The sequence below is a fragment of the Mesoplodon densirostris genome, chromosome 2, assembly GCF_025265405.1.
Source record: "Mesoplodon densirostris isolate mMesDen1 chromosome 2, mMesDen1 primary haplotype, whole genome shotgun sequence".
Lineage (NCBI taxonomy): Eukaryota > Metazoa > Chordata > Mammalia > Artiodactyla > Ziphiidae > Mesoplodon > Mesoplodon densirostris.
This window is the reverse complement of record NC_082662.1, coordinates 7,074,695-7,090,480: the sequence shown is the minus strand read 5'-3', so window position 1 is coordinate 7,090,480 and position 15,786 is coordinate 7,074,695. Positions and strand designations below refer to the sequence as shown.

The window sequence follows — 15,786 nt, the reverse complement described above, 5'->3', positions numbered from 1 at the left end:
CGACACGGCAGGGCGAGGCTGGACCGGCCTCGACCCCGCTTTGCAGCATCACGTGAACCCGTTCTCCCCTCCTTGTCTTGGCTCTCGTGCCTCCTCCACCTGGGGCACCGTTCATGGGCCCTTTCCTTTGCTTGGCTAAGGCTTCTCTCCTCCAGAAAGGTTTCTCCCCCGCCGTCCCCCCGGAGCACCCCAGGCACACCCGTGTCGCAGAACCGCCACCGTGCGGTCTCCCAGTGACTGCTGCTTCCTGACCCACTCCCCAGCCCCGCCAGATCCTGAGCCTCCCCACGCCCTGAGGCCATGTGGGGCAGTGATTCAGAGCAGAGCACAGACTGGGTCTGCGAGCAGCTCGACTTCTTAGCTCTGTGTGATCCCAGGCAAATGATCTGATGTTTTTTGTGTGCTTCAGTTTTCCCATCTGTAAAATGGGCATAATAACCCCCACTCAACGGGGTTCTTGGGAGCAGTATAAGTTAATGCATGGAAAGTGCTGAGAACGATGCCTGGAACATAGCAGATGCTCAGTAAACATTAAGCAAACTGGTCTAAACATAGGAGGAAAGAGTGGCCCATGTGCGCACGTCTGCTGGGGATATGCACAGCCTCAAGTCCGGTTTGAGCAACTGGCACTCACTGTCCCATGTCACCTCACCTTGGCATCCTCCACACAGCCCAGAACTCCACCTGAGCAGCCTTCAATAGGTTCTTTCCAAAACCGCACTGCTTCCGTGAGATGACAAGACGTGAGGTCGTCCAGTCCTCAAAACTCAGCTCATGAGCTGCTTGCCCAAGAAACCTCCATGATCATACCTGCCTACATCGCTCGCTACCAGCACTTACGGACTCAGGAAAACTGCAATCCCCCTACCTCGGTTCCCGCCTGCAGAGAAATGAATCCTGCATTAGCTCCTACGGTTTACACTCTGAGCCTCGAAGAAGACAGCCTCCCACGGCTACAATATCCAGAAAGGTTGGGTACTGCCTGCTTTGTCTTATAAAAAGTTCAGGGGAAGCAGTTACACCAACACAACATTTGGTCCTCAAGAGGCTCCCCGTGGCCGAAGAAGGGAAAGCCAGCCCCACTTTTCTACTTTGTCTGAACGCAGCTATTTTATCTGGCTAGGATTGAAGTGCGGTTCAATCCAAGGAGAAAAGTCCCCATAGAGGCTCCAAACCCACCTTCCTGGGAAGAAAACAGAGATCCCATCCTCAAACCCATAACATGGTGGATAAAACCACATCTGTGCCCAACACGCAGTAACTCGGGCAGAACCATCTTGGGCGCCGCAGCTCACCCTGGTCCCGACCTTTATCTATTCCTACAGGTTTACTGACGCATGTTGCAGGGAGGGCAGAGGCAGGAGTGGGTGGGAGAAGACCACCCCTAATCTGCCTCCGGGAGAGTGGCCCCCAAAATTATTTTTAGCAGCTCCAATGATTTTCCCCCCAAATTAAGCCTTGTACCAAACTCCACCCCGCTCAAGAAAAAAGAAAAGAAAAAAGTTGAAGTTCTCTGTTCACATGGCCTGTCTTCCTGCTCTGTGTGGCATCCCTGAGGCTCTGCGGGAAATCGGGGGCTGGGGAGGTGATGTCCACACAGGCATGGGACAGAGCCCTGCACAGCCTTCTGAGCAGGGGGTCCCGGGACGCCCAGTGCCCTTGTCAGAGCCACCGAGGAAACAAGAGCACAGTTTTAACCCCCCAAAGCACGAGAGCCCCATCTGACCCTCCCGGGGCTTCGTTGTCATCCCTCGGCCCAATCTGTCCAGAAAGGAGGATGTCTCCTGCGCGCAGCTGAGCCGAATGATTGGGTGGTGCCCACTGCCAGGGTGGTGCAGAAGGGGAGCTCCAGACACTGGCCTCTGCTCTTACCTGTGTTCAGATTTTTCCATTAGGACTGCCCTGGTGGCGCAGTGGTTAAGAATCCACCTGCCAATGCAGGGGACATGGGTTCAAGCCCTGGTCCGGGAAGATCCCACATGCCGCAAAGCAACTAAGCCCGTGCGCCACAACTACTGAGCCTGCGCTCTAGAGCCCGCGAGCCACAACTACTGAGCCCACGTGCCACAACTACCGAGCCCACGTGCTGCAACTCCTGAAGTCCGCGCGCCTAGAGCCCGTGCTCCGCAGCAAGAGAAGCCACCACAATGAGAAGCCTGCGCACCACAACTAAGAGTAGCCCTCGCGCACTGCAACTAGGGAAAGCCCGTGCGCGGCAACAAAGACCCAACGCAACCAGAATTAAATAAATAAATAAATTTATTTTAAAATGTTTTTTCCATTAAAATATACATGTAAACATTGACTGCAAAGCAAAACCTCAGCACAGTGAGACACCCTGGGGGTGAGGAGGGGGAGACACCCCAGTCATGGCTCGGGACTCGGCTCAGACACAGCTTCTGGGTCGGCGCTGTCTGGACACCTTCCAGTGCGGGCACTGTGGCAGCCGAGACAGAGGGGGCATTCAGGGAACACTGGTGAATGAGGAAGGAATTTAAAAACCCTTATCCTAAGCTGTCTAGACACCCCTGAGAGTGACACAATGGTGAGGAAGATGGGCTTTCTGGGGCCTTGGAGGGCACAAGGCAGGGGGTGCGGGCAAAGAGACAAAGATATAAAATATACAAAACGGCTCAAAATTGGCCCAATACGCTGGAACTGCAAGGAATGGGCAGGGTGGGGGAAAGCTCTATCTTTTGAAACTCACACTTCTCCAAAGATGAGGAAGATATTTTTAACGGGACCCTGACATTTATATATAATTTATACGTAATTAGAACAGATTTCACATTGGTGTTGCCCCTAAGGATGATCCTGCCAAGCTTCACAAAGGCAGGGCAACCAGTCTCATTATAGCTTCTTAAAAGCTCCAAAGTGGGCCTCCCTGGTGGCGCAAGTGGTTGAGAGTCCGCCTGCCGATGCAGGGGATACGGGTTCGTGCCCCGGTCTGGGAGAATCCCATATGCCGCGGAGCGGCTGGGCCCGTGAGCCATGGCCGCTGAGCCTGCGCGTCTGGAGCCTGTGCTCCGCAACGGGGGAGGCCGCAACAGTGAGAGGCCCGCATACCGAAAAAAAAAAAAAAAAAGCTCCAAAGTGAGCCACTCTGACAAGCAAAACCCCTCCCTCCTTCAGAAATCCACAGAGGTGCCCCCAGCGCTTGGCAGGGCCCCTCCCCTCTGAAAATCTGCCTTCCTCTGAATCCTCGGTTTAATCTCGGGGTTGCATGAGGCTCCCTGGCCTCAACCCAACAGGCAGATCCACCCTCGAGGCCCATTTCCCGTGTGGCCTTCCCACCATGGGTGTGGGAGCTCACGGGGTCTCCCCATCAGCCCCCATTCCCGAGGGAAGGTGCAGGGCCATAGAGGAGCAGCACCGCCCCAGCCAGAAACCCCAACCTCAGTCAGACCTGCAGCCAGATCGCCAAGCAGATGGCTGATGATCTGCCGGTGGGCGCCCAGTGCATCTGGGCAAAAGGACCAGGGCACTGAACCGATGCTCCTAAGAGGCCCTGGTCAGAGCGCGGACCCCACAGCCAATGGAGACGAAGTGTCTTGTTTATGCACGCTTCACAGGAGCAATGTTTGGGGCAAATGGGGGCGGGGATGGAAGGTCACCCCGTACCCACTGACAACCCCGGACCCGGCATTCAGGGCTCCCTCCCACACAGCAGCCTTCCCGTGATCCTCCTCGTGACAGCCAGTCCGTCCTCCTCGGGGTCACCCTGTGAAAACCCCCATCCTAGAGCAAAATCTTCTGGACAGCCACAGGAGGCCCCCTGTGCCCACTCAGCACACCTGGCAACAAGCTAGTGTTTCCTACACACACCTGTCATCTCTACCTGCTTGACCCCAGACTCCTGAGAGGCCGGGGTTGCATCCCACACCTCCAGCGTGACGTCTGGCAAAGATTAAGTGCCCAACAGACGACGCGGTGTGTCCAGCTGTCACAGCAGGAAGCACACAGCTGTGGATCAGGCCAACCTTCTATCATCCACGGGGCCGTGTCACCTCCGGCGGCACAGAAAACGTCTCTGACACTCACTTTTCTCATCTGTAAATGGGGAGGTCATACCTGCTCACAGGTTGTTTGAAGGATGAGAAATCCGTCTATGGCAGAAAGTACAGTGGCTGGCACATGGGAGGCATTCGATATAAACTAAGACCATTTCTGGTAGAGCCATACACAGAGCAGACGGGAGTCAAGATACCCTCAACTAGGTGTTGGCCCAAGAATGGGAGGGAAAGGCGGGAAAATGTTGTCAGAGGGCTCCTACAACTACAGGGCCAGTGTGCTCCCGGGCAGTGACAGCGCAAGTCTCCCTCCCCCCGCCCCCGCCTGGCCTCTGTGCCTGTCTACAAAGTGTCTCCTCACCCACGGTCATGGCACCATGGCCGAGGACCTAGGCAAGGGTGGACATAGAGCAAATGGCCCCACCGTTCATGGACACTGGTCAGGGCATCACTGCCCCAAAGCAGGGCAGGAAGCTCTCAGTCACACCGCAGAGGAGACAGAGACAGTCAGGTCTCAGAAAACTGGGAGGAAAGGGGAGGAGGAAGTGCCTGGCTCAAGCCGAAGGTCTGCTCCCAGACGGGCCAGCAGGATTTGAAAGTGGCACCAAATGGCAACGCTGTCAGAGACCAATCCTGGAAACAGCATCCACCCGGGGGCGGCTGGGGGAGAAGGAGCGCCACGACCCCCAGCCTCTGAGCTGGTCCACAAAGACACATGCGGCATCGCTGCCTGAGATGGGGCGGGGGTGGGGAGGGGGAGGTGCACAAAGTGAGCCTGAGACCAGGTCACTCCCTGAAGGCCACGTCACGGGTTTGGGAATTCACCCTAAGAGCAAAGGATGCTGTTGATGGGCTTTAAGAAGGAAGTTGACATTGTCAGGTGCTCACTTTTAAAAGATCACTGGAGGGGCTTCCCTGGTGGTGCAATGGTTAAGCATCCACCTGCCAATGCAGGGGACACGGGTTCGATCCCTGGTCCAGGAAGATCCCACGTGCCGCGGAGCAACTAAGCCTGTGCGCCACAACTACTGAGCCTGGGTGCCGCAACTACTGAGCCCGCATGCCGCAATGACTGAAGCCCACGCGCCTAGAGCCCGTGCTCCGCAACAAGAGAAGCCACCACAATGAGAAGCCCGTGCACCACAACGAAGAGTAGCCCCTGCTCGCCACAGCTACAGAAAGCCCGCGTGCAGCAACGAAGACCCAATGCAGCCAAATAAATTAATTAAAATAAATAAATAAATAAATAAATAAATGGTTTTTTAAAAATGGAAAAAACTGAGGAACCATGAAAAAGTTCACTGGATGCAAGAGGGCAGTGGCTGGGTCTTTGGTGGTTATGGATACAGGGGGAAAGGCAGGTATCTGCAGTTTCCTGCTTTTTCCCGGTGAATGTTTTAAGACAAGCTCTCATTTCCACCTTCAAGTAGCCCCCAAGTGAGCCAGGAGGGGGAATCCAGCTTCCTTCTAGGGAACACTTCAACGAGCTGTGCCCAACATAATTAGCCAGAAGCCAGACACAAAAGGTCCCAGAGTGGATGATTCCAATTATAGGAAATGTACGGAATCGGCAAATCCATAGAGACAGAACGCAGACTGGTGCTTGCCAGGGACTGGGGGAGGGGCACGGGAAGTGACTGCTTAATGGATACAAGGTTTCTGTTTGGAGTGAGAAAAACGTTCTGGAACTAGATGGAGGTGGGTGCACAGCATGGTGAATGTACTAAATGCCACTGAACTGCTCACTTTAAAATGGTTAATTTTATGTTATGTGGACTTCACCTCAATTAAAAAAAAAAAACCCATAGGGGCTTCTCTGTGGGCGCAGTGGTTAAGAATCCGCCTGCCAATGCAGGCGACATGGGTCCAGGAAGATCCCACATGCCGTGGAGCAACTAAGCCGGTGCACCACAACTGCTGAGCCTGCGCTCTAGAGCCCGCGAGCCACAACTACTGAGCCCGCAAGCCACAACTACAGAAGCCCGCATGCCTAGAGCCCGTGCTCCACAACAAGAGAAGCCACCGCAATGAGAAGCCTGCCCACCGCAATAAAGAGTAGCCCCCGCTCGCCGCAACTAAAGCCCACGCACAGCAACAAAGACACAACGCAGCCAAAAATAAATAAATAAATTTAAAAAACAAAACAAAAAACCCCCATAGTCAGCCAATATCACAGAGCACATCAGCATATGGAGACCTCCTGGAATCTGGAGCCACCAATCCCATTTCTGTTGGGGGGGGTGTCACCATTTCCCCATAAACCTGGAGCCACGTCTGACTCTCATCAGCCCCCTACACCCTATGTATCAGGCCACAGGAGACACCTGACCCTCTGGCCTGTCTCTCAGCTCACTCGTGTCTGCTGCTTTACTTCTTTGTGGCAGAGTTTGGTGATGAAGGGTGTAGACCCAGGAGAGCCAAGCTGCAGGGTCCAGCTCCCAGCTCCTGGGCAGCCCTGAACGCATCTCAGTTTCCTCATCTGTAAAATGGGGCAGCACCTACCTGCCCTACAGGCCTCACTGACATTATGAGGACTGGGCGACTTCACGCACACACAGCCCCTGGGAGCGCGCCCACAAGCCAGCCTCCGGTAGGTGGCTGTTGTGACCGTGCTCTGCGCCCAGCCTATGCCTGCATTTATGCTGCCCATTCTCCACCTGATCTCGTGTGTGTGGCTCTTCTTCCTACATTGGTGACTCCATCCCGTCCAAAGTGTCCAGCTTGGTGCTCAAGTGCCCCTAAGCCCATCCTGCCCATCCACCTACCCTCACACCGCCCACACTCCCTCCCACCTCCACCTCCACCTCCCGCATCTGGGCTACAGGGTAGGAGGCATCCTGCAGGAAAATGGGTTCTCTTCCGACACACACACCAGTTCTGCTGTGCCCAGAGTCCTCTCCACGGTCAAAGTTTGCCGATTTACAGTGAAGACCTAATGAGCAAACTGCAGCAGGAAGCAGCATCTGCCATGAGAGTCAGCCATCCCGCTGCAGGGACCGAAGGCCAAGAAGGTGAGACAGCCAACAGGAACCAGGCATTGCCCTGAGGCGCTCAGCCAGGGCCCTGAGGAGTTCAAGTCAGAGCACACCCTCCAGGTGCCTCCCCTGGGTCCCAGCCCCTGGATGGGAGCATCCCCCAATGTCCTCCCCCTCCACATAAGAGCATCCCTCTATGTCCTCCCCCTCCCCATAAGAGCATCCCCCAATGTGCTGGCCCCTCTCCCCAAGGCCCATCTCCTGGTGTTCTCCAGCCTCTGTGCCCGCATTCAGCCCCACTCCAGCCACACACTGGTCCACGCTCACCTTCCACACCTGCCGTCCTTCCACCTGAAATACCCACGTGCCTCCCAGCCACCTTCTCCCTGTCAGTATCTCCCTACGTCCTGGCGTCAGGTCATCATGGGACACAGGCCTACATCTCCCACTAGACAGACAGGTCTCTGAAAGCGAGATTCTCCCCCTCCATCCTTTGTATCCTCAGCCCCAGCAGACTGGCTACATACTGTAGGTGCTCAGAAAATGTCTGAATGAAAGAATGAACACCAGGGGTCCAATAACAGCTCACGAGAAGAGACCTGTTTTGGAGCTCCTGACCTTCCACAGAGCCGTGGGGGAAATTCTGGTCTGTGAATTGAAAACTTGGCAGTCAGGCCCCATGACGAGCGTCCAGGAGAGGTCAACAGGATACAGATGCAGGTGACTGAAGCTGGGAGGGGCACGCGGGACCTGAGTGAGGAGGTGGGCGGCCTGAGAGAGATGTGAGGAGGGGGCGTGCATGCGGGTGGGAGGGGTCTGTGAGGGAGGCATGGCAGGAAGCGCCAGGAGGGCCACAGCAGTGGCCGGGGTGGGGGAGGAGCTCTCTCTATGGAGGGAAGAAGGGCAACGGCACCAACGCAGCAGGGACGGCACGTGGACGTGAACTGAAAGGTCCTCGCAAGCGCGGGCAGTTAGGATGGTGACCTCCAGGGGCCGCTGGGAAGACCTAGAAGTGCCAGGGAAGGGAGGAAGTGGGAGCCAGGTGTGTGTTGCCCTGGGAACGAGAGGCTGGATGGCGGCTGCAAGGGCCCCTTCTCCCACCCTGACAGCACCTCTGGGGACTCGCGGCCAAGTGAAGCCTGAGCCCTGGGGCCCCTCCCGGCTGCAACCCTGGCTCCCCGGTCCCTGCAAGTCCCCACAAGGGGCCTCAGTTTACCTCTGACCAGCTGGAGGGGGCAGCAGGCTGTGAGGCTGGGCCAGTCACATCGTGGCGGCTCTAGAGCCCCCAAGCCCACCATCAGAGCCCCTCCTTCCTCATCCCCACAGGGACCCCAAAGGTCCACGACGAGGCCCCTCCCTGGAGCCTGTAACTCGCAGGGAGAGCAATGAAAAACCAGAGACCAAGTGTCTACTGCAGACGAATGGAGAAGCAAGGTGTGGTCCATCCGTACAGTGGAATGTTATTCAGCCGTAAAAAAGCAGGAGATTCTGACACGGGCTACAGCACAGATGAGCCTTGAAGACATGGTGCTAAGGGAAATAAGCCAGTCACAGAAGGGCAATCCTGTATGATCCCAGTGACACGTCAGATCTAAAGTAGTCAAGTTCACAGAGACAGAAAGTAGAAGGGTGATCGCCAGGGGCTGGAGAGAGACGGGGAGATGGGGAGGTAGTGTTATCGGGGACAGAGTTGTAGTTTTACAAGATGAAAAGAGCTCTGGAGGTGGAGCTGGTGCTCAGTGCAGAGCAAAGTGAATGTGCTTAATCCCACTGAACTACACACTTAAAAATGGTTAAGATGTGGGCTTCCCTGGTGGCGCAGTGGTTGAGAGTCCGCCTGCCGATGCAGGCGACACGGGTTCGTGCCCCGGTCCGGGAGGATCCCACATGCCGTGGAGCGGCTGGGCCCGTGAGCCATGGCCGCTGAGCCTGCGTGTACGGAGCCTGTGCTCCGCAACGGGAGAGGCCACAACAGTGAGAGGCCCGCGTACCACCAAAAAAAAAAAAAAAAATGGTTAAGATGTAATTTTTTTTTTTTTTTTTGCGGTACGCTGGCCTCTCACTGTTGTGGCCTCTCCCGCTGCGGAGCACAGGCTCCGGACGCGCAGGCTCAGCGGCCATGGCTCACGGGCCCAGCCGCTCCAGGGCATGTGGGATCTTCCCGGACCGGGGCACGAACCCGTGTCCCCTGCATCGGCAGGCGGACTCTCAACCACTGCGCCACCAGGGAAGCCCTTAAGATGTAATTTTGATGTCATGTGTATTTTACCATGATTAAGAAAAGAGAGAGAAAAGCATCAAAGCCCTAAGCCAAGAGAAAGCTCCCCAGATGGCCTTTGGGCACCCTGACGCCCACTGTGGAGACCCCAACACACACCCTCTTTGTCAGAGGTGGACCCTCCCAGGACATGGCAGGCCCAGACAGGAGCACCAGGCCGAGGGCTCTAGTGCCAGGGTCTCTTCCCTGGTTCTAGGTGGAAATGCCAGGAATGAGGGTTCCATGCCCTCTGCATGCTTCATCTCATGCCAAGTGCTCTCTTGCTGATGGCATTAACCCCCTTTAAAAGAAGGTTCCAAAGTTTCTATCTCCAGCCCAGGCCTCTCTCTCGAGCCCCAGGCCTAGCTGCCATCTGGACACATCGGCATAGACCATTTCCACCTGGGACAGGTTCAAGGCACGTGTGTGTCCTTAGCCCCGAGCCCTCGCTACCGGGTCACCATCCACTCTGACCCCCCAATAGACACCCACAATTCTTCCCCCTTCTTTAACATCCCACGTCCAACTAGTTACCAAACCTGCCAACTCCACCCTGAAAACGCCACCTCCACCCTGCCCGGCAGGAAAACAGACGCAACGTAACCCAAGGAAACATTTTTAACAGTCAGAGGCCCCGAGAGCAGAGCCGGCAGCTGTGTGTGGCCACAAGCAGCCTGTCTGGCGAGGGCTGTTCACAGCTGGAGCAGCTGTTGAGACCCTGTCACTAGGTCGACCCTAGATTCCTACTCAGTGTGGCGCTACGCCCTCAGCCTTGGGCGCATATCGCCCACCGCCTCTTTCATTTCCCCAGAGGCACCCCGAGGGCGGCCAATGCTCCCACACACACCCCACGCACCATCATCCACAGGGGGAGTTCAAGACGGTTCAGCTTGGGTTTACGTTGGGGTCAGCGCTTGGGGACGGACCATTTCCGCATCCCTGATGCCCAGCCCTGCCCTGAAGCCCATGCCTGCCTTGCAAGGGCCCAGCCTCAGTGGAGGGACACGGACAACACACAGCCTTGGTGGCTTCTCCAAGGGAGGCCCAGGGAGCCTGCGTGCTCTGTCTTCTGACCAGCAGACTCATTTATTTGTTATGTTGGACAACGAAGAGAATTTTTAAAACACAAAACAGCAGGAAGCTTCCCAAAGGCTTTGTGGGGGGGTGGGAGCTTTGGTGGCAACAAGGCAGATCCCCTTTCGTGAGCCATCCTCCCCTGGGCACCGCCAGGAAGGACCCTCAGCTCCAAGTACGGAAGAGTACCCTTACCCCGACTTGCCCTACGAAGTCTACCTCTTGGAGACTTAACGCTTCCCCTAAATGCTTTTTAGAAAGTACTTACAGGTGACTGACATCATGTCTGAGATTTGCTTCCAAATAACCCAGGATGAGTGTGTGCATGTGTGTGTATGTGTGGGCATGGGCATGTGTGCATGTGTATGCATGTGTGTGCATGTGTATGTGTGGGCATGGGCATGTGTGCATGTGCATGTGTGGGCGTGGGCATGTGTGCATGCACATACGTATGTGTGTATGCGTGCTGACACTTGAAGCTGGTGAGAGAACCTTATATTTCTCACAACTTTGGTATATGCTTGAAACTTTCCATAATAATAACAATTTTTCATTAAAAAATTAACAAGTGCTTCCTGAAGAAAAGGCTAAGGTGATGGAGGTGGGAGACTACTGGTTAAGGGTCTGGGTGCCAAAATCACGTTTAGGGTTTTCCTCCACCAAACAGTAGCAAAACTCTAACCTTGGCCAAGTCACGTGGCTGTTCCAGCCTCAGTAGAAGGTGGACGAAGGGAAAAGCCACTCACTGCCCTGGGTTCATAGGAAGAGGACGAGGGTTAAGGACTCAGATCAGAGTCTGCCACTAGCGCAGGGGCCATAACACTGTTTCCCTCTGTCATTATTATTACTGTCATCATCATCATCATCATCACCAAACAAGGTCGTACCCACAAAGCATTTACAGCACAGTGCCTGGCACTTTTCAGTCTTAGATTGGGAGGGATGCTGTCAGATAACAGGGAAATGGGAGAGCACTTGGCTGAAAGTCCAAAATAAAGGTCCTTTTTTTTTTTTTCTTTTTTTTTTGCGGTATGCGGGCCTCTCACTGCTGTGACCTCTCCCGTTGCGGAGCACAGGCTCTGGACGCTCAGGCTCAACGGCCATGGCTCACGGGCCCAGCCGCTCCACGGCATGTGGGATCTTCCCGGACCGGGGCACGAACCCGTGTCCCCTGCATTGGCAGGCAGACTCTCAACCACTGCGCCACCAGGGAAGCCCTAACGGTCCTTATTTTAAGTCTGGATTTCATGGGTCAGGCTCGTGGGGGAAGGATGAGGTCCACCTCCAGGTGGACCGAGGCGTACCTATACCTGCTCTGTGCTTCTGTCTGATAAAGATGCTCATTCTCAAACTTTTCAGGAACTAGAAGATAAATCGGTCATGAAAAACAGCCACCACCTAGTTCTTGGGAAGAATTGTTGCAAAATTCCCAGACTAAGCTCTTGAACACCGTTAAGAATCACAGGTTTTGCTAAGTGTGAAAGCGTGCGAGCAGGCAAGTCTCTGCTCACCCAGGAGGAGGAGGAAGGTGCGAGAAAGGACAGGCACAGCACGGGGGGAGCACAGCATCCTTCATCCTCCGCGAACAGTGGGCAGTGCGGGCCTCCACCAGCTGGACACCCACCACGCTCCCCCGACCCATAGGAAGATGATTCCCCAGGGGGTGTCAGAGTTTTACCAGGCAACCCAAGGGAGCCCACTGACGGGTGGTTTCAGCCTTACTGGAGCAGCCCAAGGAACGCAACCTCGCCCAGCTCCAAAGTGACATCACCTGGGACCCCAGGCAGGACCACTTCTCCCTAAGAGGCCTGGAACCCCCAGGACCCACTGATTCTTCCTAGAGCCCCGACCTCCCTGAAGCCAGGCCTGCCCCTGCTCTTGACTGTCAGAGCCACTGTGGTCAACGTGCCACTGCTTTTATTCTCTCTGCTTCCCTGGTGGTAGCCAGACCGGGAAAGAAAAGGAAGTTTGTAAAGTTATTGCATTAGGTCACTCCACACATCCCCATCTATCTCTCTTGCTTTCTCTCTCTCTCCATCTACTGGGTAAAGCACTCCCTGCAGAAAACAAAGCAGTAAGGGAACAAGAGAAGTGTTTAAAATGATCTAATCCAGCCCATCACTTTACAGCTGGGGAGATAAGAAGTGCCTGGCACATGACCTCAGCACTGGTGACAGTAACCCAAGGCAACAGCTTAGGGCTCTGGAGACTTGGTCCACAGCCCCTGGCTGTACAGTATGGGTAAGCCAGCCACCCTCTCTGGGCCTCTGCACGGAAAGGAAGGGTTGGCCCAGATGGATGCCCTATAAGTAACATAGGGCTTCCCTAGCCGCATGACTCCTCAGTGGGGGAGAAGTCTGCCTATACCGCTAACACTTAATCTAGCACGCTTTCCACAGTGGGAGTGGGGGAAGTGCCAGGAAGGGGTGCAGCAGAGAAGGTAGGGGCAGCCCCGCCCCCTTCCTTGCTCTCTGTCCACACACCCAGACCAAGGTTACAGGTCTGCCTCCCCGCAAAATGTGCTGCCCAGGAGAGAATTCTTCCAAGGATACCAACCTTTAGTCAGCAGAGATGGCATTTTTACCATCAACACCTGTCAAAACTCAACTCATGACCAGTTTCTGATGCTACTGGCTGGAGCATTTAATTAAACATTACTCACTCAGGAAGCAGCCCCTGCCAACTCACCTCCAAACCATACAGTTCATTTTCAGAGAAAAAGAGAGGGAGGGAGGAGCCTGAGCTCTCCTCAGCTGGTACCAGCAGAACTGCCCGAGTCCCCTGTTCCCCTGTTCCCGGGTCCAGCGCAGCGCTCTTTTGAGAATCAATCAGGGAAAGTCAAGGTAAGGAGATCTCAAGAGCCCGCAGTCCCACTGCCAGATTACCATGGATGGCACATACACACACACTCACAGAGACACACTCACCACACACAGACACACACACAGAGGCACTCAGAGGTGCACACCAACTCACACAAGGACACACTCACACATGCACTCAGAGACACACACTAGCACATATACATTCATACACTTATTCACGCACACACACACAGAGACGGGCTCACACAGACACACTTTCACACAGCCCTCCCACACACAGACGTACACTCAGCACACACCATACACTCACACTCACACCTCGCAGTCTCTCCCCGCAGACCAAGCCACCGCGCCGCCAGGGCCGTGAGCATGCCGAGGAGCCTTTGCCTTGAACTTGAACAGGACAGTTACCGCCGACGGCCCCAGGCTGCTCCGGTTTTTCCGTTTTAATCGGTTTCCTGACAGAACTCTTCGGCTCTCCCTTGGTGACCGGGAGAAGCCGCGGCGGCTCCGGGGCGGCGGGGAGGGCGGCACCGCCCGGGGTGTTGCCCGGCGGGCTCCCCGGGGTAAGCGCTGAGGGCAGAGCTGGGGAGCCCCGAGGGAGTTAGTCGGGCTGCGCTGCGACCCCAGATGGCGGGAAAAGCGAAAGTAACTTCGCGGAGCGGGGTCGCGCTGCCCCCCTGCTCGGCCGCAGGGATGGTCCCGGGAACGGAGGCCCCCGGGAATGCCAGCACCTACAAGTCGGCGGGGGCCGCCGCGCGTCCCGAGCCCCTTCCTGGGCCTGCAGCTGCCGAGGCTCAATCCCGGGTGCGACGGTCGCCGAGGCCGCCGGGACTCCCGCCCCGTCTCGTCCCCCCAGGTGGGACCCGGGGCCGCGCGACCTGCCCGCGCCTGAGGCGGCAGCGGCGCTGGGCGGCGCCCCGGCCCCCTCTCCTGGGACCCGCGGCGAGAGAAGGGCTCCCCGCGCACCCCTACCGGGTCCCCAGCCGGGACCCCACCCGGTCCCCACTGCCCGGTCCCGCGCCCGGGTGCCCACTCGGTCCCCCAGTGCGATCCCCGCGCGCACCCGGCCTGGCCCCCTATCCACCCACCCAGTCCCCGTGCCTGGCCCTGCCTACCGTTCCGGGGAGGCCGCCGCCGCCGCCCGCTCTCCGGGGCCGAGGAGGCTCCCGCCGCCGGGAGAGAAGCCGCCGCCTCCCCGCGGCCCCGGCGCCAGCGCCTGGAGCCTGGTTCCTGCGAGCGCGCGGGCTGCCGAGCGCGACTTCTGTGCGAAGAAGGAAAAGCACCCGTAGGCTTTAAAGTGAAAAAAGGAAAGCGCAGGGGGGCGGGGCCGGCCCGCCCCCGCCCCGCCCCGCCCCGCCCCCCGGCTCCGGCTCGGGCTCGGGCTCCGGCTCCGGCTCCGGCTCCGGCTCCGGCTCGGGCTGCGGCGCTCTGGGCGCTGAGCGCTGCAGCGGGGGCGGCGGCGGGGGCGCGGGGCGGGTGGTGTGTCACGTGCCCGGCGCTCGCTCGGCCGCCCCAGCCGCCGCCCCACCCGGAGGCCATCGGGGCGCGCGGGGCTGCGGCCGAGCTGCCGCGCGGGGCGGCGCCGAAGCTGTGGTCCCTCCGGAGGCGTCTTTGGGAAACGCCGGGCAGCCTCCGCTGGGCAAGAGGCCGGAGTTGCAACACCCGGAGGACCGCGGCGGCGCTGGGCCCGGAGTGGGGGCGGGGGGCTTACTAATAATAATTTTTGTAATCTCTTGGGAGGATCAGTGTTGTTTCAATAACCTCGGGAGCAAGGCCTTGCTTTGCCTCATTTCAAATTCCCAGCAGCTTAAAGTTCCGTAATTGTAGGGCACAGGAGAAGAGTTCCTGGGCCGGCAGATAACCCAGGGACTCGCCGCCCTGCCGGAGCCCCGGGACGCATTTCCGTCTCGGTGCCCACAAGGACCCGGGTCTTGGGACTCCCGGACCCTGGGGGCCCGGCACCTTGGCATCCCCAGCTCCTTGATGGCTCTGGGCATACAGCAGGCGGCTTCGCCTGAGTGTTTGTTGAATGAATGAAGGAAGAAAGGAGAGAATGCCTGGTAGGTACCCACCACCCCCAACCCCGCCAAGACTTCTCTAGGTCACCAAAGAAATTCCTCCCCCGCCCTCAACAGAGCAGGCAGTTGCACCCTAGAACTGGGAAGATTGTAAGGAAAGAAGGTTTCAAAGACCAAAATCTCTTTACATTCCTCCACCCCTCGTTGTGTGTAGTGTCCCTGGAAGGGAATGGAGAATTAACATTATTAGAGAAGCTGCTGGGAAGAACATGGCTCCACAGTTATTTCATCTCTACTGTAACTAGGAGGGCGGGACTGTTATACCGATTGCAAAGATGAAGCAGTGAACTGAGCAGGACCCTGTAGGGGCTCCTGGGCGTAGGGAGCCTTTCTGTGCAGCCTCCATGACCTTCTCTGAGTTCCAAAGGGCAGATTTGAACAGTTGCTAATCCAGGAAGAGAGGGGATGCAGAGTCAAGGGAGGAACACCCAAGAAATAGTCGTACAGCCTTGGGGCAGAGTCCTGGTTCCAGCTAAAGGGACACACAGAGTAATTTTTTTTTTTTTTTTTTTTTTTTTTTTTTTGCCGTACGCGGGCCTCTCACTGCTGTGGCCTCTCCCGTTG

The 15,786-nt window shown here is 56.8% G+C and overlaps 1 protein-coding gene across 1 annotated transcript in view; it reads right to left on the bottom strand.

The window, feature by feature from the left end:
• SPSB1 (splA/ryanodine receptor domain and SOCS box containing 1) overlaps positions 1-14,393 on the bottom strand; it is a 69,185-nt gene extending 54,792 nt beyond the window's left edge. Inside the window, exon 1 of the mRNA XM_060079618.1 lies at positions 14,260-14,393. The gene's annotated coding sequence lies outside the window, so the exon portion shown is untranslated. The remainder of the gene's footprint in view (positions 1-14,259) is intronic.
• Positions 14,394-15,786: the final 1,393 nt, after the last annotated feature.